Source organism: Anser brachyrhynchus (genome assembly GCF_964034855.1).
Source record: "Anser brachyrhynchus genome assembly, chromosome: 5".
Lineage (NCBI taxonomy): Eukaryota > Metazoa > Chordata > Aves > Anseriformes > Anatidae > Anser > Anser brachyrhynchus.
The window spans coordinates 30351607-30379011 of record NC_137699.1 but is presented as its reverse complement, the minus strand read 5'-3'; the positions used below and the strand labels follow the sequence as shown (position 1 = coordinate 30379011).

At 42.9% G+C, this 27405-nt stretch overlaps 1 protein-coding gene and 1 long non-coding RNA gene across 20 annotated transcripts in view; one reads left to right on the top strand and one right to left on the bottom strand.

Annotated features, from left to right (window-relative positions):
- Nucleotides 1–25147, bottom strand: part of RGS6 (regulator of G protein signaling 6) — a 281434-nt gene extending 256287 nt beyond the window's left edge. For 8 of the 18 annotated variants that reach the window (XM_080596046.1, XM_080596036.1, XM_080596026.1 and 5 more), the window contains exons 1-5: nt 24909–25147; nt 23896–23993; nt 17870–18031; nt 13162–15951; nt 12402–12678 (exon numbers count right to left, since the gene is read on the bottom strand). The gene's annotated coding sequence lies outside the window, so the exon portion shown is untranslated. Of the gene's footprint in view, nt 1–12401; nt 12679–12919; nt 13102–13161; nt 15952–17869; nt 18032–23895; nt 23994–24908 lie in introns of those variants that run through there. The other 10 variants (XM_080596042.1, XM_080596047.1, XM_080596037.1 and 7 more) reach the window with 8 other exon arrangements.
- On the top strand, nt 4–27405 carry LOC308196680. Of its 2 annotated transcripts, XR_013952341.1 has the most exons (4): nt 4–12210; nt 20664–20833; nt 25603–25670; nt 27273–27397. It is a non-coding gene; the product is annotated as an uncharacterized lncRNA (long non-coding RNA). The 2 variants fall into 2 exon arrangements; XR_013952340.1 differs by lacking the exon at nt 25603–25670 and having other exon boundaries at nt 27273–27405.

Genomic DNA, 27405 nt, shown 5'->3' with positions numbered 1-27405 from the left:
GACAAGAACAGAAGTCAGAGCCACCCCAGGCTGTAGGGAGCATGTGAAGGACACGCAACAGAGGGACAAGGACGGTATGGGGGAACCACGCTCCAGACTTCAGCTGCAGTGACACCCCACCAAAATGCCAGGACAAGCTGCAGCCCTGAGGGCCGAGCAGAAAGCCCACAGAGGGAGACTGGCAGGGCAGTGGCAGCACCCTCCCTCAGCCCTCCACTCTCCAGGACGAGGGCAGAGCAAGCAGCTTTGCTCCCCTCTCCTCGTCACACAGCCAGCAAGCTCCAGGTCAACCACCAGGCCTAACCCTCCCTCGCCTCAACTGTCCTCTAAAAGCACTAGGAAAGTGCTGCCTCATCTCCTCCAGGTCATGCCAGGCTCCAGCCAAAAACATTTGTTTTAAAAAAATCATACAGTCACGGTGCAGGGAAGATGCTTTACATTCTATATCTAATGCTACATTTTAAAATTTTCTCCCACCAGCGTGTTTGACAAGCTACACCTTAGAGGAGACAAGGAGACAAGATGGAGTCACGTCACGGCCCTCACCGGCCTAAGAGGTAACACCGCCTCTTGTAGACACAAGCACCACAGCTGTTCCACGAGCAGAGGTGCTTTAACATTGAAAGTACCAATATTTTATTAAAATTTGAGACAGAAATGTCAAAATATGCTCAAAATATATACATGGATACTTGACCTACAGACTCGTTTCTTAAAAAAAAATTCACCATCAAACCTCCTCCCTTACTTACAGAAAGAAGAGACTTCTCACATTTCCACAGGCGACAAAATGCCTCAGCGTATAATACACACATACAACAGATGTTCAGATCAGTTTAGACGCTATTTTAAATGTAAAGTGTATCAATTAATTTTAACTCATATTAAAAGTTTTTCTAAATTATACTCTATTGCCATTCTATTTTTTGCTAGAAGCCCAGACATTGCACTGTTGTCCCAGGTCATGAGCCAAAAAGGAAATGGAATAAATTCTTTAAGCATAATGATTAGATACAAAAAAATATCAAATAGCACAAACGGTGAAGGGTAAAACATTTTCAATTACAGCACTTTGAATGATTTCCACTAATGTCCATTTTCACAGCCTTTCTTAGTCTTGATTTCAAGGCGCTAAACAATTAGGCTCTGTATCCCCAGTCAGTTTAATGAGGTAGAGATTTTCTGTAACTTCCTGAAGGCAATGACAAGCCAAAGCAGAGTTGTGAGCATACATCAGGTCACCCAAGTTTCAGCTTCACCTGCATTATGGAAAGACCATGTTTACCCCTCACATTACATCTGAGATCATCCATATTTTAAAAGAAAACAACGGGAATTAACTTTTAATTGAGCGGTGCCCTTTGAAGAAGAAATTTCCAATTTCTAGTCAAAAAGCCCTCTGCAGCACTATTTAGCTGTGTTCACTCATTGCATTATTCACTTTGAACGTTCTCATTTACAAGTTGTGTTGTTGTTATTCTGCTGTTAGCTCACTTGATTTTTTCTGATACTTCATGATTTCCCATCACGGTGAATCTTGAAGCTTCTCAGCTACTCCAGTGCAACAAGACAAGCAACAGAAGGGGTAGGGGTGCATTTGAAGGTAAATTCATACTTTTCATTTTGGTTCATAGTGTTAATTATTTCCTTCAAGACAATTAGTATCTTCCCCTCTTACTACCAACATGGCTTAAACAAATAATTTTATTTATATATTTTTACAAAATGATGCTTAATTCAGCTTCCTACAACCCAAGCATAAATTGTGTGAATACATCTGAAAAATGACAGGGTGTCCTTCCTTGGTTGTCACACTCAGTTTAGTAGCAAGTATGACATTAGTGCAGATCTCAACTCACTTTGCGCAGAAATATAGATAGGTGGACTTCATATCAGCTTTGCATGCAGGAAAACACCAACTAATTTTTATTTCTCAGTTCTAATGAATAATCCAAACAAATCAGAAGAACATTTAGTTATGCACGTTCCTTTATGATTACTACCTTACTATGAAAATCAATGTAAGCTAAGAACCCTTACTTTTTTTTTTAGAACTCCAACCTTATTTATATATAAGCTATAGAGGCCCAATAGATACTATTGATGGTAATCAAAGTGGGGAGAGGAGCAGCTGGACCATGAAGTCCATATTTAATAGCTCTCCATGTGTTGGCAAACTACACTGCCAAATAATCAAATGACTAATCTGGATATTATTTGCAACCATTTTCAACTTGTACTGATTGCAGTGAGTGTGTTCTTCAAACAGTTGTTTTCCCTGGCTTTTCTGCAACAAGGAAAAAAAAAAAAGCCTGATATTCAAATACACAGTACTCAAGTGGCAGCAGAAAACAGTTATGTATTTGGCGTCCAGCATCAATAAAGAGTAGATGTTAATTGATTACACCAAGTACTGGAGAGGCAGCAACAGGAAAGGAAGCAAAGCCCTGGCAGAAATTAAACCTGGCAGTCATTGCACAGCTTTGGTAGTTGGACTGTTTATTTTTCCTGTCTATATGTTTTCACATCCCCATCTATACATTTTAAAAGAGCAGAGCTAAAGACAGAATGACCATGGGAACTGGTAATAGCTTTGAGCTATTCACCTCTAGGTTGCCTGTCCACATGCAGCCAACACAGGTGATGGCTCTACTGGGAACATCTCAAGCCACCGATGGCCTCTGAGCAGCCTGTCAGTGGTTTCATTATACCCCAAGAGAACACATGTCCATAAACCAAACAACATCAAGTCTTGCAACCCTCTAGACAGTCCACTCAGGAATCCCTGTGAGCTCAAGAAGCCAGGAAGAACAAAACATTCACTGAGTCGTAATGATGATCCCAGTGAGAGCAGGAATTTCCCCCTTTCTCTTCCTTCCAGGCAGAATTTTAAAATGTTATTTGGCCCACTGCACTGCAAAACTGCAAAAAAGCTGCACTGATAAGTGCTACCACTCAACAACATTCTGTTAAAAAACAAAACCAACCCCCTTACCCCTGCAGGAGAGAATCACATGACTAATTTTTCAAGGGATCCTACTGATTTATTTAAAAAAAAAAAAAAGTCTCTGCCCTCTGAGCCTAAGTAAATGTTTGCAGTGCATTGACCAGGAGAGAATCCAACTCCTTCTTGTACAGATGTTTCTGTTATGCAGGGCAGAGAAGGGTGAATACGGACATTATTTATTTTTTTTTTTTTAAATTAAAATCACACACGAAGTCTCCAGAAAAGATCCTCACCAATTATTACCTAAGAGCACTGTCAGCACTTCACTTCTACAGGCCATTTACTGCATTTCCACTGGCTAATGCATACCAACACGCATCCACACACCAACAACCAAAATCCATGAGCATATTTTCAAAATAAATAAATAAATAAATCTAACTGCCCCTGAAGGTTAAAAAGATACTATTTTCCCATGGCTATTTTTCTGACAATAGCCATACTTGCAGTAATCCAGACTCCACAGTATCTGTGATAACACTTGAAAACCATTAGTGCTAACTGTTCTGTCACACACAGGGAGCAAACCAGTAGTCTGTAACTTTTTGTGTGTGGGGTAAGATAGCCTATGAAGCCTTAAACTAAAACCTCCAGAAAAAATACTGAGACACAGATGCTAAAAAGAGAGGATGCATTTGGCTCCTTTTTTTTTTTCCTTTCAATTTTTCTTATTATTTTATTCTTTATAATGGGTCTGTTTTTTCTGGAGAAACATAATCATGCTGGACTAGATAGGCAGCCCCAGACAAAACGTACTGAACTGTGGTGAGCTTTATCTCCCTCTTATCTGATCAGGCTTCTCAAACTCCCCCCAAAGCCAGAGGCTGCAAACAGAATAGCTCCTATATATCACAAAGGAATCAGTGAACTCATTTAAACTAGAATAACCAATAAAATATTCCTCTGAAAAGCAAGAAAACCTTTTGTTTTTCTTTACACTTTCTGATACAGGAGTTTAATAACAAAATTTCAAAGTCAACAACCTCTACATTTTCAGGCAGCAATACCGTCAGTATGTAATCTCAGCATATATGTAAATTCGGTGATAAAAACTAAGCAATAAATTAACAGCTCTCCATTCATGCTCTAAAATACCTTGACTACTGCAAATGACTGCTGTAAGAAAACTCTTATAGGCACAAAAACCCATCTGCTTCACAGAAATTACCCCATCTACGAGTCCTTATTGACTCTGGGTTTTATAGATAATGGAGACAGAAAGAGAAGAAATGCCAAGTTAGAAGAAATTTTGCAAGACAAACTATTTCTTGAAAATATCACCTGGGTTTAACAAACCTATACAGGATCATATTTAGGCTTTGATCCTACATTTAATAAATAATTTGTCAACTTAATAGGCAAAATTGGCAGTTGCAAACATTTCTTGCACATCTGAGATAAAATAGAGTTTGCCTGAGTAATCTGCACAAATTTAATCCTAGACAACAGAATCTAGTACATGAATCCCTATGTAAATATCTATCAGCACTGCTCGGCTGAAATGCAATTTGGGGTAACAGTAAGTGGAAATGACCTTTGTGCTAGTTAATTACTGTATTTCAAGAGTAGCTTATCATTGACTTGTAGTACTAACATCAAATCGTAAGAGATTTGAAGCTTTAGCACACCACCGTAGAATAAAAATTAATTTCATGTCATTAATATCCCGCTAATTTCATTCTAGCTACTGAACACATCTAGACTACATGGCTTTTCACGCGCCTGAGGAATCATATAGCCACACGCCTGCTGAACTCGGTAGGAAAAATCCCTACCTGGTTTGATTCAATATTCAGATCAAATAGATCTTGTTATTAAAGTGACAGCAGTGAAGAGACAGGGAAAAATAACCAGTTAACCTGCATTCAATTAGTGCCCATTACTATCGAGTTGATATTTCACATCCATTACAAGTCTCTCTATAATTGCACTGGGAAGAAGGAAACCTGTAGGTTCCCTTTTTTCTCCTGGTTAACTATTACTTCATTAAAGTAGGGATCAGGCATGCCTAACAAGATGTGCATACTAGAGGACAACACAGAGCATATCACAGAAGTCATCCTGCACACCAAAACAAAAACATCAACCAGAGGATCCCCAGGCCCCAGCTGGGCTGTGCAGTCTGCTTTTATCTGATGTAGCTCAAGAGCACTGCAATGCTCACCTCTGCTCTTCCTTCAAACATAAATCTGCGTGACTAGTGAAATAATTTTCCAAACAGAAACCGACACAACATCCATCTGAACCAGAAAAGAGCCGGAAAGACCGGAGCTGAGGTCAAGACTCCGCCGTCCCCACCAGTGTCCTGGTACCGCACACTGCCCCGCTGACCACCTCAGCAAAACAAGGCTCTGCAAGCACGTTCCCTTCCCAAAACAGATGTTCAGGAGGAGCTATGTGCTAGTGAAAGGTGGACTGGGGATCCTTGCGTAGGGAGCGACACCACAGTCAGCAGTGCCCGAGTAAAGGGTCCGGTGCCTCTCCAGGTACCACGGCGCTGCTCCCTGAGTGGAGGAGCAGCCAAGGGGTCTGCCTCTGGTCAGTGAAGTCCAGTTCCCAAAGCACATAAAAATCCTTCCAATGACAGCTTCGGAAATCAAATTGTAACTCAAGTAAGTTACTCTGAAAATACTTTCCCAGTGGAAGATCATCCCCAGACTTTCTGCCCCTCCTTACAAGTGCTGAGCTCTGCAGTACTATCAACAATATTCACTCTGTTGCTGTTTTTAAGTAACAAAGTATAAACACTTCCAGCAACCTCACTTAAACTTCAATATTATTATTTTTTGGCCAAACAACTTCCTCTTTGTTTATGAGAAAGCAGTTTCATTTATACAGGGAAAATTCATAGGTTCCCAAGGACCCCGTTCCTCTGCCCTTTGTACCAGCTCACACCTGGCACGCACATACCAGCATGTCTGCTTCCAGTGAAAAACGTGCCTCAAAACATCCTGTGGGGATACCTACATTTCCATACAGCACCAGGGCAGGGAGCAAGCTCTGTGCTCCTGACCACTCGCACTGCCTGGCTGCTAGCTTGCTCCCAGGCTCCCTTCTGGAGAGCTCCAAACCAGTACGTGTGCAGGCATCGCCCTGGGAACACAGGTCTCTCCTATCACCGCTTGCACACAACAGTCAGTGGGGGTGATCCTACACAAGGTTAGCCTCTCAACTTCTTACTCATTCCTCCACCAGTTTCCCAATAAATTTTGCAACTTCACAGACCCTGATACCACATCCTGTCCTATGATGCATAACCTTATCCCCGTGGGCTGCAAAACAATCTCACATTTTTTAAAGCATTCATTGTAAAAACAACAAAAACACAAACCCCCCACCATTACATCTTCAAGACACAGAAGAGATACCATCTGGTGGCCAGAAGAGACTCCTGAGCCAAGGATATGTACTGCGGGCACAGCCATCCATCTCATTTGGACAGAACTAGCCTTCAGACACGAGGCAAGCCAAGCCACTTGGCTTCCTGCATATAGACAGGCTACCATTTTAAACTCAGCCCACTGCATAATTTAATGCGAGCAGCTGTTTTCTGTACGTACTTGTCACCACTCGCTTGCTTTTCCCAGTTACCTTTGCCCTTTAATAAAATGACTACACGCTCAAGGTGCCACGTTAGCCACAGGTGGCCCGTCTCAGTTACCTGTCAGAAGATCACACGGCTTCTCGACAGACAGCAGGAGATGATTATTTTCCTCACTTTTCCCCAGGCAGCCGTGCCCCATTTGGATACTCTGCCTACATATTTCTATACCTGCAGGTATTTGTAGATACTAGGAAAAATGAAAAACATTGTCTACAACTGGATATTACAGCCAGTAAACCCAGGGGCAGAAGCCAAGACAAAGGAACTTGCTCAGCATCTGACACTGACTAGGTCCCAAATTCCCTGATGGACTAGAACTTTTTTTTTTTTTAAAAAAAAAAAAGGAGAAATAAACACTACCTCTTTTCCGGTCTGTCCACTGAAGATGTGCTGGAAGCGTTGCTGACTTAAAGGGAAGATGTTTCCCACTTTCAGAGCTTTCTTTTATTTGACAGAGAGATAAGCAAGGAGAGCAAGACAACTGAAAGAAAAGGTGCGATGTGGATGGATGGGTGGTGGGGAATATCGACACAGGAATCGCTTGTTAACAAGGCAAACGTTTCCCTTTATGAAATCAATTGTTAAAATTGGCTCTCGTGTACCAAATTTATTTTTGATTTAATGGACCAGGATGATGCTATACCAAGGAAGAAATTGGCTCCAGTACACCCATCCTCCTTCCAGAGCATTCAGAACAAAATGGAGTGCCCACCTATCATCATTCTACCTTCCAATAATAAAAAAAATACTGCTGCAAGCACAAGGGCTCTTGGAAAAGCTCTGAGCCAACATGCTGTTACCAAGGATAGTTGCAGAGAATGTAACAGCAAATATATGCTGAATATTTAACTGAAATAAAGCATCAGCAGTATGAGAGTTTAGAAATGCAAAGAGAGAGGCATAGCCCAACTTTGAACTTCATCTGAATTGGTGATCCCAAGCAACTGCAGTATTTATACAGTGCTATCAGCCTGCAAGGAGCAGCTGCAAAGGAAAGAGCTGAAGCTGTATTTTGTTGTTTCGCAACAATGCCAGCTTTTTGGCCAAAATCTTTCACTGTGGAAAACGAGATGACTGACTACACTGATAATATAATGCTTGAGGGTAGACTTTTAATCCCTCTTCCGATATAAATCCCTTTTTGAAAAAACATCATCTTTGGATCAGTCAAGGTGTACTAAGAGCATGCCCACGAAGTTTGTCCATCAAATATACTGTCTCTTGAAGTGCCTTGTACTTCATGCACCACAGAAAAAATTAATTGCAAATGCAGTAAACTACTTCTGGGGGATGGACTGCATTTTCTAGTTTCCACTATATCCAGTAAGTTGAAAAGAGCTGAAGAAGATTGATTAAAAAGAAAAACTGAATGAGAAGAAGTGCAAGCTAATGGATACTCAAACATGGGCTGACAATAAAATCAAAATATTAAAATAAGAAAATATACACCCCAGTACCTGTTAGATTCCCACTTCAGAATCACTCCACATAAGCTCCCTGTGCCAAATGCAGTTTGGTAAAATAAAACTCCCTTCAGGTAGTCTAATGCAAGTTGATATAACAACCAATTCACTCCTGCATTGATCGGTGACTGTGGAATCTCATTTAAAACATCCCAAAGTGCTGAGAGTTCTTGCTGGATGTTCATTCTCAAGAGGATGGAAAATTGCAAGTGCCCTGCATAAAATTAAATGGGAAATTTGCTACCCAAAGGCACAGGTGCTTTTGAAGATGTGGCACTATGCAACAGCCCTGGTTGCATTCCATGTACTTCAAGGACATTATGCAATATACTATGATTTCACTGCCCAGCTGTTTATCTCAGAAACGTATACCCTTTACAGATGCAAATGAAGTCCAAAGCATTTCTGTAATTACAATGTAAAAAGCATCTGAGGCACTCCTGACTTAGCTAGCTCAAGTTCACGCACCCACACAGTTCAGCACAGTCTAAAAATCCCACTGCAGTGGTTCCTCTATCCTGAACTCCACAATGCCCTAACTCAACTACTGCAAATAGCAATATATGCCACGTGCATAATGAAAACTGCTACACTTTACTACACTGCTGTTACACTATAATGCTCATATGAAGACAGCTCCTTTAACTGACCTAATAAGTGTCCATGCCAGACTGCAGTTACACTAGTGAAGGCATGATCTAGAACTAGTTGCTCATCTGTGACAGAAGCAAATATTATTTTCATTTACAAAATGATAAACTAAATCACAATGAAATTAAGTGACTTCCCCACATTCACATAACGGATGGCAGAGCAATAAATTGAACATATAAACCCTGGCTTTCAAGCCATTAGTTTTCATTTGCTCAGCGCACACATCCCCATAGCACAGTAAGTCTGTATTAATCAATCTGAGGAGCTTTTAACTACCCTGTGAATCTTTCACCACTGCTGCCAGGTTCTGTAAGTACAGTGAAAAAGATGACATAGCATTCCTCTTCACCGGGATGACATTTGTGACTCTCTTGAATTGAAGATTCCTGGCAAAAATAAAATAAAATTTAAAAAAATGCACTAACTCCTCTTCACTGCCAAGCTACTTCATGGCCCCCACCACCTCCAGGCAGGCTGGGTGCAGTACCTGTGCCACCTTCTGCTGCTCTTGGGTCAAGGAACAGAGAGCTGATTCCAGCATGACAATGCAGAGCTCCTGGGACACCAAAATGCCAGAACTCTATTGCTCGCTGAAATTTTAATCTATGTCTCCCTCCACAATCTTTGCCATCAACTACAGCAAAGTTAAAAAAAACAGTAAGAGATGTGATGTGACACAAGTGGGTAGCAGCAGTCTCTCTTGACTCTACAATCTTTCTAGAGCTTGACAACCACCGAGGAAAATACAAATTAGCTCCTCTTTCTTGCTCCTCTCTTCATAAAGCACAACAGCAGAAATCAGCTCATTCCCCAGCCACCGCACTATGCTATCACTCCAGCTAAAAACAGTACGTAAAATTATGGAAAGTCTTTTGGTAAAATGTATATGGACTAAGAAAACATTGCAGATTCACTAATATTAACAGCATCCTTAAAAAACTTAAAAAGTCACTATATCATTAAAAGAAAAGGGTAACCCAGCCCCATTAGCCTCCATAATACATCTATTTTTATCTTTTCAAGTGTATAAAGATATGCCAAATTTTTCAAATTACTTCAGACTGTGTGCCTTCTAGCCACATCAAAACTCCTATAAAACACCACCGCAAGGGCACAACTCGAGCAGTGCTCTGACATTACACAGGGTCACTACACAGGAAGTTAAGAGATTGAGTAAAGGCAGAAATTTGCAGAAAAAATTCTTAGAGGTGTAGGAACATAGCAATTTAGTTCAGAATATGAAGAAAGACGTTCAACTACATGTACGCGCTCAAAGATGTAAAGAGGGAATTTTCTAGCCTGAGGAATCAGGCGTGTAACTCCACAGGAACCAAGCGACTGACTTGTCCAGATGCTTCTGAAAACCTCCAAAGGTGTCCATCACCACCAACGGGCATCTGAAACATGCTTGGCCAGCACAGCTCTTCTCCTGGTCAGCTTTTCTCTAACATGCAGACAGCAACAAGTGTTCAGGGTTCAAAGTACGACTACATCTTCAGCAGTAACACAGGGCCCCGATGCCCAGCTTACATCTCATTTGATACTTTAGATGGCAGAGCACTGCTTCATGCACAAAGGTGGCAGCAGTTCAATGGCTGACACAAATAGACACCTCCCCAAATTACCAACATAATAATCCTATTGCACCCGAGTTTCCTTTGTAATTACAATAGCATGATATGAATTCTTACACTAATGCAATCGTGAACAAGCTGAGAAAAGTCCCACGAGGAACCAGGAGCACATCAGCTCTGAAAACTAGATGGAATACTCGTCCTCTGAAACACTCTGGAGCTGCTCAGTGCCATGGACCTGTTTGCTCATACAATCTGCCCTCTACAGAGCCTAGATGTGTTTGCAGAAATGCTTCTTAAGTGCCAGGCACCCAGCACACAGAATGCACTAGCTGCTCTGAAGGGCAAAAGTGCTCACCCTCCTGCTGCTGCTTTATAGCTGCATGGTTTAATTTAGAAATCAAAGGTACTTCAAGCCAGAGCCTCTGGGTTACCTATCCCTTCATTCTTGAAAAGCTGGAGGCTCACATTTTTATGAAGGAGAACAAGAAAATAATCACCCGGCAACACCCTTGTATTCCATCAGGAAGCATGAGCCATGGCACATTCAGAAGTTTCTCCACAGACTAACATACAGTGTTAAGAAGACACACTGCAGCTATTTTGCCCTCCTACTATTCCACATACAGCAGCTTCTTTTCTTCCCCTGCCATCTCTAGTTTGCTGCAGTCTGCTGGGACAGTGCTGCCCTCTCCTTCTCTCCCCTCCTTGGCTGCTCGAGGGGACAGTGACAGATCCTGGCGTTTCCAGCCCCTGTGCTCAGCTCTCCTCCCACGAGCATTAACCAAGGCAGAGTTACTCTCAGGAATGAACAGTGCTCTGCTCACCTGCAGCGTACCTGCGGGCTCCACCAGTTATGTGCCAGGCACCAGAGCACCTCGTCAGGGGTTAGCAAGGAGGTAATCACTGCTTGCAGAGGACATGCTTTTTCCTCTTACCCTCAGGTGTCATTTTGGTTAAAACAGACGTCTGCACTACCTGCATCACAGGAACCTTCAGAAAGAAACGAAGGCAGGCAGCAGCAACGGTGACTACACGCAGCTTCATACTATGCCTTTCCTTAGAAGGGACAGGTAGTAAAGAGAAACTAGAAAACTTAGTCAGACAGGTTGAACAGCAATCTTTAAACATCTTTTGCTTATAAACCTGTGTGACACGTAGCAACTAACTATTTCTGATTACCACTACAATTTAAAAAGGAAAAAAAAAATGCTATTTAAAAAGTCCACCACACTTGTAGCCAGTTAGGAAAGAAATTGGAATGCTTGCCTGACTGTTTTATTAGTCGGGTTGCTAGAAAAAAGAACAGCTCATCTAAAAATAAAGACGATACTGGCTGGGTCTAAACAGTTTCTTCAGCATCTCACATACACATTCAAGCAATAAGCACTATTATTTGTGCTTATAACCCCATGCCTCCAAGTCCACAACTACAATTCAACATCTGACCTCTCCTTTAAGCAGATTTACAAGGCAGTATAGTGGAAGTGTTCACAATCAGCTGGCGAGAAAGCATTATGAATCATAACTCCACAGCAAACAATTGCTAGCTCTTCTGAGCTGCAAGATTAGGACAAACCTGGCATTCAAAGAAAAAAAAAAAGGCAAAGAAATAAATGGATGAAGGAAAATATGCACAGCCTTCTGCATCTATGTAAAACCAAATCAACCTCAGAGAATATTTAAGATGGTATCAAACGCCTTCCATCCCCAAAGCTCTGAACTACAGTTAACCTCTTCTGCTATTTCTTCAGCGAGCAACTACAAATAACACCATGCCTTTACCAAGCGCTTTTCACACTCGCAGCTCTCCAAGCACTTCCCACAGAAGCACACAAACACAACCCAAGTGTAGCTTTCCCCGGGGTGGGAAGCCACCGATACACAGGGCGGGATGCCAGCGAGAAGGTGAGTTTTAGCAGCGTGCTTTCGTTTATCAGAGACGGATTTTTCCTCTTCTCCCATCCCTACGCGCTGGCACTTAGCAAAACAGAAACCAGCCGAGAGCCCCCATAACCTTTCATTTCAGGGGAGCACTGGGAAGCGTCAGGCCAGCGTAACGGGGGCAGTGCAGCGGGCAGCCCCTCGCCCCGACTTACCAGGCCGTCCTGGCCCTGGTGAGGGCTGTGTCCGGCGGGGCGATCGGCGGGGCGAGCAGGCTGTGCGGTGGGGCGAGCAGCGGGGTCCGTCGAGCACCGCTTGGGTCGGTGCACGCCGCAGGAGCCGCCACGCACCGTTATCTTTAGGAAAATCCGCGTTTTCCTCGGAGAAACACTTGAGTCTCGCCGCCGGTCCTGCGAGCTACTCCTGCGCGTCTGCCACCGCGGTTAATGCCCGCGGAGACGCTCCGGGTGCCGGGGGGACCCGCGGCTCTGCCTGCCGGGGGAGGGAGCCGTCACCGCGGGGCGCCGCGCTTCCAAGTTCCCCCGCGGGGCACCGGCCCCTTCCCCAGCCCTGCCGGGGCTCCCCCCTCTTCCCAGCGGGGCCCCAGCCCGCAAAGGGCCCGCCCGGCCCCGGGAGCAGCGCCCGAGCCCCCCGGGGGGCAGAGGGGGCTCGCCCCGCCGCGCTCCCCTGCCCGCGGCCCGCCCGCCACCTGCCCGCGCCCGGCCCCCATTACCCTGGCAACCGAGGCGCCCTCAGGGCCGGCGCGGGGCTCTCCCGCCTCGCCTCGCCTCGCCGTGCCGCTCTCCTCAGCGCCCCTCAGGCCGCGGCGAGGAGGAGGAGGGCGAGGAGGAGGGAGCCAGCGGGCGCACCGCGCCTCCCGCCGGCAGCCCGAGCCCGGCGGGGCGGGACGGGGGCGGACCCGGCCCCAGCCCCGGTCCCGGTTCCCCCCCTCCGCCCCGCAGCAGGTCCCGGTACCTGGGGTCGGCTGAGGGCCTCAGGACCCTCCCGGAGAAACTCTGCTCCTTCGGTCGTGCGGGGTCCCGCTTGCAGATGCCCAAACCCTCGGTGAAATTCAGTCACTGCCTCGTACGTGGTCCCTGCATTCCGGTCTTCAGCACGGTCTTTACTCCGGATTGCAAGCCTCTGTCTTCCTTTTCATTTATTTTTTTCTTGCTGTTTTCAGCGGGTACACTTCATGGCCATGCGGAATATGATTCTGCGTTGTGCTTGTCCCGTGCTCTATTTATGTGTTTATTACTGCACGACCAAGCTGTTAGGTAAAATTCTTCCATGTGTAAGCAGGAAAGCCTTATCGGGCCGGGTCATGGTCTTCGAATGCTCACGATTTCCCTGCAGAAGCCCGGGGCCACAAAGGGACCCTGCACACCATTATCACTCACAGCGCCTTAAACAAAATCACTCTGACTTGCATAGCTCTTTCAAGCAGATCTGTCACATGGGCAAAAGCCATTGCTGTTGGCTAGAATGAGTTTCCATACATTAATTAGCTGTGCAAAGTAGCTTGCATGCTTCTCACGGATATGCTCCACCAGCTTCTCCAGCAGATAGGATAAGATTTTTATTCCTTTCTTTTTCCTCCAGAAAGAACTCACCCCGAAACGACCCTAATGTCTGTGAAAACCCCACGGACAGATGCTGGGAAGCACTGCTCCCAGGCCCTTCACAGCAGCAGTGTGTGCCAGCCTCAGCCCCAAGAGCTTCTGAGTTTCCAAGGTTTAGTTTCCACAAGTCGGACTGATTTTTGCAGTATAATATGGTAAGGCTGTCAGCTCCACAGAGGAAACACAACTTTACCAACGTATCTACCCTGTCTTAAAAGCCCCTGCATAGCGTTCATGTTTCTCCCCTTTCCTAAGATCCTGAAGAGTTACTTCATTTGGGTGTTATCAAAACCAGGCTTACATGCAATGAGCCTGCTGATTGGCACCAAAAGCAGGGATGTCCCAGTAGGTTGTGGCTGTGGCGTGCCTCGCACACTGGCTGTCTGGAAATGATTGGTACCTGGAACAGTTGCAATTGTTCAAGTGAGAAATTCTGAAGAAAAAAAAAAAAGTCCAAACGACAACTTTTATAAAGTTATCCATCTTCTGCTGATGACTGCAGCAGTAGAAAGGTTCCCACACACCTGGGTATGCTCCCCTAAAGATCTCTCATACAGACTGCTGTAAAAGGGTCGTTTTATCCCGGCTTTGGAAGGTGCAAGTTTCCAGCACTGCGTGCAGTGCCTGTGACACCAGAGCGATACCCGCTGGTGCTCACAAGACCGGTGCCAGCTGTCCTGCTCACTGTCGTGCCTGCGGTGCTCCGAGGCTGGGTCAGTGCTTTCCCTTCACAGGGCTGTTGATCCAATAACTACCCTGTGGCACGTCCTTCAAAAAGATTCAATAAGCATTAATTACAAGAAAAAAAATGGAGCTGCTGGCTCAGGTGTAGGTGCCGAGACTTGCCTAAGCTGGGGCTTTTCCCCATGGACGCAGTGAGGTGGTGTAAGTGCCCCTCTGTAGCCGAGTGCATGAAAAAGGCAAAGAGGTTTTCAGAGTTGCTCCAGGTAGGTTCTATTTTTCATAAAATGTTTAATTTAACAGTGACCTAGTTTTGCAACAGCTTTCAGTGCCTTGGCTTTTCTTATCTCCTGTGTCTTAGCCTACATCATTAGAACAACAGAGCAATAGGTTTTACAGACATTCCTACAGCAAACTAAATAAGACCTTAGCTAATGCATTAATTCTTCTTCTCTCCTGTTTTGTTTCTTAGAGCTGCTATAGCATGATTTCTTTGTAGTTTTAAGGAGGTTTTAGCATATCTTTTATGTTACATACTGTAGATTTTTTTTAAAGTGTCAGTTCAAAGCCCTTTGCTTATTTCATGGTACAGTTTCAAGTATCAGACAGTAGCAGCAGTCTTGAATTCATCAGCTTTTTACAGAAGAATCCTTTGTTTTGTAAACTTTCAATTAACCTTATCAAACTGGTGGCTAGATTGACTAGCAAGTTGGAAGGTTTACAAGCAGTACAGACTCATCCTAGCATTCAGTAGGAGCAAGTTATGGGGTACTGTTAATTTTGCCCACCTTACTTCCCCTATGTGGAGTTTCAGAAGGAGAAAACCATTCTGCATCTTGTCATTGTAACCAGTAAGCTGCAGGTCAAGTGATGTTCACTTTTCTTCTGCTTTGCATTACTTACAGTAGGTATTCCCAGCTAGTTTCATGGTACTCATCTGCAGTTCTTAGCTTGTCTTTACAGAGTGAGACTTCAAAAACTTCTAATGCTTTATTCTGTGTACTAAGTTCTGTACGGATTCAGCAGAAAAAGGCAGCAGTTAGAAAAATGGTTGATTTCAGCCATTCCACCCCAAACCAACTTAGGTCTGCAGAAAGCTGGCTCCTCCTTCCACCTCCATCAGAAGGACTCTTAGGAACTTTTATCAGCAGACAGTCAAGTACTTGGGCCTTGCTCCACTGAGTCCTTCCTGTGCATACCCTTCCCTAGAGGGAAAGCCGGTGTAGGAGATGCTGCCCCATCTGCCAGGCTTCTACAAGTGCAGATGCTTTCTCTCCAGGGAGAACTCTCCCACAGGGATCTCTGCCCACAAGAGGTTTGCTTTGATCCACGTTAACACGTTTTGCAGAAATTGAACTTGTCAGGCTGAAGAAGGCAGGTAGCATATACTGACAGTTTCTGAGCCACGAGTTAAACAGAATGAGCCAAACGTATACCTCTATATCTACGAGGATCATGCGAGCTATCAGAAAAAAACACAACATAATAGGAAACATTCAGAGCCCCGCAGGGCCAGCATGCACCACCCTTTTTGAGCTCCACTGAATTTCTCTCTTTGTGCAACAGGATTGCAGCTGTATTTGCAAATGAAATTTTGGGTGATCTTTGACAAACTTCTAAACTGCATTGACCTGTCATCATTAGAAAAAAAGAACAAAGAAAAACCAACCAGTGGTGAATTTCAGGCATGGGAGAACTTGTCCCTTTGGTCTGGAGAAATCACCAAACCAAAAATCCTGAGAAGAAATTCTTTGTATAAAGCTAAAAATATCAGAACGCCATTAGTAGTGGCCCCTCTGTTCATTTTTATCAATAAAGAACACTGTGGAAAAGAAATATGCAGTCTTTGCAAATACACCTGGGACAGTTTGGAAGACCTGATTTGCTGGATGTTTTAAACAGAGGTTTGTGTAAGAAGCTTTGTCTCATGCTGTCTGGGGACAGTTTGGGGACTGGAATCCCAAAATGGACCAAGAGCAATGCAGCTAATCAGAAGGGAAACGATACCATTTCCTGAACACTCTAGTCCTTGCTCAAGCATAACAGAGGCGTGCTTTTCTCTCCTGCCTATAAAATCACACATCTGAACAAATCAGAGCACAGAGCTGAGTGAGATCAGCAGTCTCCTGCTTTCCTGTGCTAACAGCATGTCTTTAGAGGGGATTTATTTATTTATTTTTATCTTTAACAGCAAGGACTCTGCTAAGATCTCTCCACCACTTCTTTCTAATCACCAGGAGATCGGTTCCTTGATGGCTATCAATGCCTCTTCTTTTCTGTCCTTCAGTCAGGATCCTGCCCAGACTCCATCAATCTCATCAGAACTTGCCAAGTTTTCCAGGACTGGGTAGATTATCCACTTTTGCCACATTCAATGTCAAAGTATTATGAAAGCTCACTGTACTAAATGGCAGGAATGAGTGAATTCCCATTGAATTCAGGCTCTATCCAGTCAGTCTGTTCCTACCGGCCTGGAAAAGGTGCATAAGGAATACTCGCCTTGAGTAGATTACAAAATCCTTGGCTATTTTCTTCTGCAACACTGCAGAAGATTCCTGTGGACTTTTTCTGTTTGAAATAGGTTTTATCATGATTAATTACATAAGCTGTGATGGGAGCTAGTGTGCAGTGGGAATGAGGAGCCTGAAGTGTGGAGGAAGGCATGAAATGTGTTTATAAAAACCTTGAAACTAGCAAGATGCAGTATGTGCCTTCCATAGCCCTGATCATGCTGTTTGTATGCTATAACCCTCTCACCACTGTTTATCTGCATCTTATTAAACTGTACATTTGTCACAGCAGAAACAATATAATCTCCTGCTTTTGAAAAGCATTTAACATATGGAAGAAATTGCCAACACCACTATAAAACATTTCTTTTCTGTGCTTGGATGATTTATAGTACCCACTAACACAGCCCCAGCATCAAAATGCATGTCCGTGTATGTCTGTATCTATCTACATATGTTCACCTTGTGTACACGCACATATTTCTACATAAAAAATCTATCCTCTAGTAGTTATAAAAACTTTACAGACTGTTCATGGTTTATCTAAACAATACGGTGCCATTTCTCTCCCTTTGGCTAATTTATGTAACTGAACACCACAGTGAGTTTTTTAGTTTGGGCAGTGGAGTTTAACACTTAATATTTGCTTTTGGTGTATATTTTCTTACTTTGTTTCTGCTTACTTGTTTTTCTGTTAACAACAGTAAAGTCTGAGCAGTCAAAGATTTCTACAATTTGAATCAGAATAGTACCTAAAAATCACTTTCAAGCTCGAGTGAATATTAATGGATGATTTTTCAATTATTGCTGAGAAAGTACCACACATGGGAGAAGATATGTTTTACCTTTAGCTTTGCAAATCCCTCTTACCTTCAAAGCCAGGCATCCAGATGTCTCGAGCAGTTGTACAAATCGCAGCAGTGTGAAATATGAGATGGATTCTGGGCTCAGGTCTCATCTTCCACCTCTGCGGCCAGAAGAGCTTCACCAGGAACTCTTGATGACACGCCTTAATTCGATAAGCCTGCTAACCTATGATAATAAAGAGACCGATAGAGCCCATTTAAATTAGAAACATTTCAAACTTCTCTGCTCTGTTAAACAACGTGAGAATGACATACTTGTGGAAAGCTTAATAAATAATATATAAGACCAATTTTACAAAAACATGGGTTTTATTTTTTTCTCTCATCCAAGAAACTGCTTCAAATCTGCATCACTGTTATCAACACAACTCTTTATTACACTTAATTATCAGGATCTCAAAGGGCATTATAAACACTGATGAAACAGTAAGCCCTCACTTGCAGGTAAATAACTACAGTGGGCATGGTTAAAATTCTGCCATTAGTTGAAGGTCTGTTTTGTTTTGATGTACTGCACCCTGTATTCAGATTGTTGATATTCTTATCAAACTACAGCTGCTTGGGCTGAAATGTTTCATTTTATGGATCAGCACAAGGCTGGCTTCTAATTTTTCATCTTTTCTTTTTTTAAAGTTTCAGCAAAAATCGTTTAACTCCCTCCAGTGAGATCTGGAGGAAAAAAAAAAAACAAAAACTTTTTCCCATGTTAAATATATTCTTGTAACTGAATATTCCCATGTTTTGAGGCTACCATTAAAAATGTATCAGGGAGATGGGCCTGGGTGACAAGGATGTGTCGTTCTGTGAAAATCTGCTCAAATTTTGACAAGTTACAAATTCTGAAATTTTCAACTTGCTCTTGCTTACGTTCTTAGCAACTGAAGGCTAAATTCCCCAGAAGCTGACTGCAGTGATGCATATTCAGATTAGTATAGTTAATTTTAACTAAACATGTAAATTACTCAGTGGGTTATTTTTGTTGATTTTTTCTTTCTTTCTTTCTGCTTCTTATCAAATTGTAGCACAGAAGGGGACTGAAAATTCCTTAGTCTGTCCCACTGCCTAAGGTAGGATCAGCTGTGCCTGAGTTACTACTGACAAGTCCTTGAAGACATTCAGTGCCGGAGATGCCGAAGACACTCCAGGAAATTTATTCCTGTATTTATGGAAATGTTATCTGTGTTCATCCTGATATTGAAGATGAATCTCTGTTGTTAAAATTGGAACCCATTATTTCTTTCATCATGGATATAGACAGCAGATTATCCCTGTTCTCTTTGGAACAAACTTCCACTTTTTTTTTTTTTTTTTTTTTTTTTTTAAGACTTCTGCCCATTTTTCAGCATCAGGTTAGACAGCAACAGTTCTTTTTCCTTACAGTTTATGTTTTTTTCATGCCTCCCGATTCTGATTAGCCCATCCTGCGGAATCTGCACTTGCACGGGCAGCGCAGGATGGTGTTCCTTTCTTTTGCACTAGCCCAGCATTATTGACTCCTGTTCTATTTGTGGTCTACAATGCCTGCTAAATCTTTAACCACAGGATTGCTTTGAAGATGGTTCTTTGCTGTCCTGCATTTCTATAGTTCCTCATTACTGTCTGAAGGTAGCTCTTCTTATATTGAATGCTTCCCACATTTTCCAGATCATATCTGCAATTTATCACGATCACTGAATTTTGATCCTGGCTTCTAACATACTTGCAGTCTCTTGCTGCTTGAAATTATCTGCAAATTTAATAACAATTCTCTGTGTGTCATCATCCAGCTCATTAATGAATTTAATGAATACTGCCAGACCAAGAGCAATCCTCTGTGGAACTTATGCAACTCATCCTTACATTTTGACAATGAAATATCTGTTTGAGTAAGGTCTGTTAACGCAACACAGCACCAGGATTTTGGTATGGACATGTACAAGTTCACTAGCTTCTGCAAGCTCGTTGTTTAAAGCTCTTTCTTTCTGCTTTCTTGTTGTTGTCGTTTGCCAGGAAATTCTTTTACTAAAATATTGATGGGACTCAGACTTCAAAAGAGACTGAGCAGAAGTGATGCAAATTCTATATTTCATAGAAATATTTAATTGTGGGAAATGTCTTGAGGTGCACTTTTATTAGCATTCCCAAGAGGCAGTCACTCTTATGATACTGCCTGTCTTACTTTTTCCTTCCTTCTTAAAAGGCTTCTCAGATTTTTGCTCAGCAGCTAATGGTAATAGCACAGAGGAAAGCATAAATACTGAAACACGGAGAAAGTCCTTAACACCCCAAAGGACCACCTCAGTCTCAGTAAAATTTTTACTTTTGCGGTGGCTTAGAGAACTTATGCTAGAGTTTTTTCTTCCTTTGAACCCCATATTGTGCAAAGCAATAGTACCCTCCATGACAGTTAGAACATATTTAGAAAAGGCCCACAGATCAGCTCATGTGGCTGTGAGCTATAATCTACCCACACATGCTACAAAAACAGAGCTCTTTTCGATCTGCTATAATCAGGTGGTCCTCCTCGTCCTTTCAGAACACAAAGAAAATTTTCTCTTTCTGAGATGCTTAACTATTCACTTTTTCAAATAATCAGGAAAAAACAAAAGTAATTACGGTGTCTTTTCCTTTCTAATGCACTAAGTCTTTCTTGCTTCTGCCTGTCTGATACATGGACTTTCCAAACTGAGTAGCTTTAAATGTATTTCAGAGCAACTAACTTTGGAGAGCTAGCCTAGATGGGAACTCATAAGTCACCTTGAAATGACAGCCACATTTCTGTTCATTACTAGATTTCATACTTTTGTTTTGCTTCACAGCTCCCAAAGCTCTCAAGGAAGATGAAACTGTTACCATCTGTGCCCACATCTCCAAGGAGCTGCATGTTCACCTGCTGCAGTCCCCACGGACGTGGCCTCCAGGACAACCAGACCGGCCCACCAGTCCTCTGGGGCTGAAGCACCATTTCAGGATCCAATGGATCTAACAGGTACCTGCTACCAAAACACTGTCTCCTCACTCGGGTCCTGGACACACACTCCCTGCATGTCCCTCAGCTGGATCTAGTGGCCATGTGGCCACAAAAGAGGACAGTTTGGCAGGTCTGATGGAAAACAAAGCCAACAAATGAAGACTACTCTGCAGTTAGAAGAGGGGAGCAGGGCTGCATGTTTCAAAGGCTACTTGATTTTAGCTCATTTTAGAAGCAATGCAATGCATTACCTCTGCCTGCTCTCTGCATATTTATCTCCTTCCTACCTTCTAGCCTCCACACATAAGCCCCTGCCCACATGTTTCTAGAAGTCTGTTTTTAATTATTTAAAGCAGTTTTTGTTTTTAACCTACCGCTTTTAATCCTGCACTTGATGACAAAATCCAGCCTTGGCTCTTCCCTAGCAGTCGTCTTTTTAAAAGCAGATGCACTCGTTTGGTCTTTGCTACACCAGTTTGTATGTTAATCTTTCCGTCAATTTCACAGTAATTTAGATTATCAGATATTAATTCCCAACAAAGCTAAAAATACTCTGCTCGTTCTCCTTGAAGGACAGCTTTGTCTGATGGGGATGGTACGCTGACCCAGGTAGCAGGAATGCTCTCCTACACTACATGGCCATTTCACCTTATGAGCTCTGACAGGCAAGTGGTTAGGTCCTCCTCTAAGACAACATCCCAGACTTCCTTTGTAGTCACTGTGGTGCCATTAATTCACCTATTTTAGATACAGATTTGATGGTGGAATGTATTGCTCTCTGCAGATGACACCTTCTCTTCCTCTTCTTGGGGAGAGCTGGGACAACCAGCTCAGACCAGCTGCTGAAGGGTGGATGCTGGGAGAAGAGGCTCAGCTAAGAGACTTCAATCAGCAGGGATTTGTTTCTGCACAAACCATTAACCTTCGGGATTGTTTCCTAAACCTGAGGAGGAGCTAAGAGAAAAAGACCAGTCTGGACCACAGCACATTTAATTCTTGGGGCTTAATGCTTCTTTTTCACAATTAATGACCTATCCTGTTACACATTTTTACAGGAATGTTGCAAAAAACAAAGGCAAACACAAAAGAAAAATGCAAAAATAACCTAATATTGCAACGTCCTTACACATGTCATGTGTGAGGTCTCAGAAAATCCAAGGGTCCCAGCTTTGCTGCCACCATTAAAATGAGATCCTGAGACCAGCAGTTCAATGCATAACAGTTTTCATACACAACAATGCAAACTACTATTCCAGGAAAAAATAGCACCAGCTTCAAAGATACTTTTTACACATAACTTTGGCTGTAGGGATAGCAGGCTTAATCCAGCAGTAATGTCAAACAATTTTTCTCTGTGACTGACCCAGCATATCAACAATTTCAGTGCCTGTACACTGCATTGCTGGCCACAACAGCTGGACTGCCAGGAAAAATCCTGAAAAGGAAACTGATAAAATCAAAGAAAAAATGAAAGATGAAAACAGAAGTAACACCAATCAAAGACCCCATTTTATCTTCCTGTCCCCTTCATTTGCTGCCTTAGGACATCCTACCATGGTCAGGATATAATCCTAATTTTCCCCTGATTGTGTTAAAGCTGATTTTGCCCAGTACACGGCTACAAGGCTGGATATGCACCTCTGTGCTACCAAAGTTTCCTATAGAGGTATTCAAGCTTTAGCGTAAGAAGAAAACTTTGGCAAAAGTTGAACAGACTGCCTTTTGCATGGGGTTTCAAATAGCTGGAAATTATCTGTTTTCAATATAGCAGCTAGACACATCTCCACACTATAAGCATTTTGGTCTTAGGCAGATTAAGGTTCTCAGGGAAAAAATACCATCTAGAGCTACAGAGGCCATGGGAACGTCCTGCAGCCTTAAACTGCCCACTGTCAATGCCACAACTTTATTTACACAGAGAACACTTCCACAGCAGCTGCTGAAAAATACCCAGAACCAGCAAAAAAGAACGGAGAGCAAAATCTTTTCAGAACTGTTGTGCCATCTGGTCCTCACCATGCATGTAAATACTGTCCTTTTGTAAAAAGTCCCCAGCACATCGCAGGTTTTACTCAGGCTCTTCACAATGTTCTTCCTTCAGTGCTTTTGCCTTAAATTTGAGCGGGTACGGCAGATTCAGAGAATATACATATGCTGGCTATCATCTCCTTGCTTTTTGCCCAACTTCATTATTAAGAAGAAAATTGCAACATCCCCACTTTAAGAAATGTATTTCCCTGCTTAAACCTGTGCTTTCACAGGCCTGGAACATTGCATGGAGACTGCTGTTTGCTGCAATTAACAGTCTCAGGAAATTAAAGACCACGACTAAAGCTGTGCTCCAGCAGGATTCTGACTTTTCATTTTCCCTTTATTTGGGAAGCAAATGCAATGCCATTTGCAATATTTTTTTTCTACCTTTTATTTTTGAAAAACAGGTAGTTCTGTACTGTGCTTGATTAATTTTCTTAGTTGAAACTCAAGTCTCCAGGGCAGCATTCATTCATTTATTTTCTACCAGCATGATAACGCCTGTTTTCCTCAGATGTTATTCTGTCCGTGTGTCCCCTCTCCACTACTCCCCACCACCACGGGACAGCTCTCACAGACGACAATGAACATGGAAAAGTCCAGACAAAAGGGGATCCCTGAACTTGTGTTGTTTTCTGTCTATAAGCAGTACCCAGTTTTTCAATCAGTTCTCATATTCTCATGCTTCCCATGCCCATGGCACACATCCGCTAAGTTATTTCTTTCCTGGTGTCAACGTGGAATTGTGCATTTCTCTGGAAAAAAATAATGGGGAGACTGGCATCATGTTTACTGCTAACTTTGCTAGTGTTAGAGCAAGAGAACAGCACGTGTCTTGAGCCTGGCACCAGACACTCTCTCATTGTCAATTTCTCTACTGTCCAGAAGTTTCGATAGTATTCCGAAACACAGATTTGGGTCTAGCTTTACAGAATTGGTATTCTTAATTCAGAATACATAGTCCTTCTAGGAGCTACAGCTCATAAATACAGACTATGTGAAAACAGTTCATAAACACAGAAGTAATATTCCCCCCACCAAATCCCTACCTTTTTTCTGCGATGTTCAGCTGTACACAACAATCCTCGGTATTCCTCTTCCCATCAGTGCTATCATTTCCACTGGACTCAGTGAACATTAAATACTACTAGCATGCATAAGGGAGAGAGAAACAGAGAGTGAGAAGCTCTCGTTAAGCATTTATGTTATCAGAAATAGACTGACCAGGGCTAGGGACTGGTACGACAGCAATCTGCTCAAAAGATGAACAGTTCTCGCTCCGCATCACTGAACAGGCTGTGTCCCGAGATGCGCTCTCTCTCTCTCCCAGGAAAACAAGTCCTGTGTAGCTGGCACAGTGACCTGGTCTGCCCCAAGCAGTGAAGATGAATGCACTGAGCTTTTACCCTGCAACTTGGACAAATCTGTAACAGTCCCTGAAGTCTTTGGTGGTCTGGCTGCATAGCTACACACAGGGAGATGACCCAGCATTCTGGGCATTTCCAAAATAGACACAGATAAATCTAAAACTCTTGTCTTCCCAGAATATAAACTAAACCCTCACAGTCTATACCCTTTTTTAGGGTATAAGCAAGTCAATATATCACCTCTTACTACCAACCCTTCCTCTCCCCTTGCTTTTGACAGAAAAATATCTGGATTGTAATTTGAGATGACATTGTTACAAATGAGGGTTATAAGGGAGTTCAGCCAAAGAAAATCCCAAAGACTACTTTCCAGTAATAAGAACAGAAAAAAAAGGAATAGAAAAATCCTCACATGATCCTTTTCTCATCTTCTCCCCTCCCATATACCCAAAATGTGTATTTATCCATTGGTAAACCAGAAAGGGGGATGGAGAGAGGCTCCCCCATGATGCAGGAAGGCTCTCTCTGAACCACACCGCAACTCAGTAATAGGTACCTGAAATTCTCTAGAATACAAACATGGACTTTGGGTACCTCCATTTTTGTTCAACTCAAAGATGTTTCTCATCCAAATAGGGACTGGGCATGGAGCTGCACAGCCAGCACAGAGAGCCTCAGGATGTAGCATCTCTTACCAATTTCTTGAAAAGAGCTGCTGAGATGTGCTGCTTTTGAATGCTGTATGGGTCTTGGGCTCTGATGGGACAGTTGGTGGGACATCTCAAGGTGATAAAATGCTGTAGATGAAGATCCTCTCCTGGAAAGCTGCAACCTTAACATCTTTGTAAAGGGGAGTACGACCATAAGCAGCATCTGCTTTGTTGATCTTCATCTCCTTTCTCTGTCTGCAGAGAGCTGCTCACAGAGGCACACCCTAAAGCAGGAAATTAATCATTAAAAATACCCCAAACCTCCTGTGTTGTCACAGCTGGGACAGAATCAGGACCTCCACCATGCCAAATTCTTGGGAACCTGAGGATAACAGAAGGAGGAAAAATCTTTCAGCAGTCATATCACCTACCAAAGCTGTTTAATGCGGAAGGAGGAAAAATCTTTCAGCAGTCATATCACCTACCAAAGCTGTTTAATGCCACTTTCAAAGACTTTCAAGGAGTTGGGGGTCCTAATACAACCCCTCTTGTCACAGCACTGTTTGTGGTCATGCAGTCATTTAACTACCTTGAGGAAAAAAAACAGGTCTGGTCTTGAATGAATGCCACAAACCTCCTGAAGAACATCTCATGACAAGAATTTCCATAGTTTAGTTATGAAATGAATACAAATATCACTTTTTTTTTTTTAAATTAATTTTCCTCCATTTTCTTCCAGTACTTCCATGCTACATGGAAAGCTTGCACAGGACCCAGAAGTACTTTCTCGTTATTACTCAGCATTGTGTAAGCCATATACACTGTAACTTGTCTTCTCAGTCAAATATGCAGGCTTCACCTTTTCCATCTGTCCTGATATGGAAATCCTGTCATTCTCCACAGCATGTTATAACCTGTTTTAAGGCCTATTTATTCTGTGTTTGCATGGATTCTTTCTGAGGGGCAGCTGGAACTGAAGGCTGTATCCTGGAAGATGACGTCTGTTTCTGGAGGCAGCTGTATTTGATCTCCCAGGAGCAGTGGCTGTATATTTTCTGCTATTCCTTTTCCAAAATTCTTCCAGAACATGACTTTTCTCTCTGGTTCCTAACTCCTGTCTTCTTAGCCCCACCAGGAGTTTTCCCTGATGGGTATGGGGGGAACCTGGGAGCAGCTAAGATGGGGGCACAGGAAAAAGGGGACTTCAGAGCCAGGAACGGCAGTGCCACATCACCACTTCGCTGTGCTGCAGCTCCCCCAGTGATGCCACAGCCCTGGGACACTGTCCAAAACAGCACTTACCTTGCAGAGACTGGAAAACCCCACACATTTCCTGATCTAATGGGGCACATCAACAACTGTGCCTGCCAAAAAGCAACCTGCGTGTTTGTGGCTGGTGTTAGGAGCTTGCGCCCGCTACAGAAACCGAATCTGTGCAGCCCAAGTACTGCAAAGCAGAGTGTGGGTCACAGAACCACAAAATGTCAGGGATTGGAAGGGACCTTGAAAGATCATCTAGTCCAATCCCCCTGCTGGAGCAGGGTCTTCTCATTTAAAAGGGAGATTTTCTGTTAATCACAGAAATACACTGGTGGTCACTCCATTAGCTGTTTTGGGGATAGGGGAATGAAACCACACACAGAAAAACTAAAATTAACTATTCCTGAGACTAATTTCTTGCTTTGTATCACAATAGGAAAGAAGTCTTCTATCCTTGGTATGATTATGTAAGCATTCCGGTTTGTAATGTTACAGAAATGTGTTGTAGGATGAAGCCTTAGCATACCACACTGTGAGAGATTTATGAGTAAATAAATTTTTAAAAGAACTTTTCACATTTTGCTTCCATAATGAACAGGAATATTTCTGCAATACTTCAGTAGCTGAGAAGAAAAAAAATCCATCCCTACTTTTCTCTCAAGGTCCTTCCAATCCCCCTGCCAAAAAGGGTAAATATAAAGCTATCAGAAATAATGATCCATTTTCTAACACGCTTATTGCTCACAGGGACAGGCTCAGTTATCTTTCCTTTGGCTTTATTTGTAGATTAAATACACATAACCTCTATTAGATTTTATAATGAGTTAAACCTGTGAGCATCATGCTTGTCACTCCACCAGAGGAGCTAGAACACTGGAAAACACGGGTGTTGTTCTACTCATCCTTTGACAACATATTGTAAAGCCCCAGAGAAAGCAGTAGGACAAAAAAAATCTGGATGATCTTTTCCCAACATTCAGGTTTCTTACAGGAGCTTGCAAAAGCTGCTTCATCTTGCTCCCACCCATCAGAACGGCTCAGCATCTGCCACCTGTCTTGTTGTTGCTCTGTACTCAGTACTGCTTTGACACTTTGCAAAACTTTGAGCTGAAAGGAACTAAAACTGCTTTTTTTTTTTTCTTGCTAAAGGAGATGCATCAACATTATGTTGTCATAGTAAACTAACAATGAGAAATGGCTATGGCTTCAACCTCACCAGAGATCAGCCTCACAGCCTGAAGAGAGAGGGCATCAGCTGAGAGGCTACTGTGGCACTTGGCTG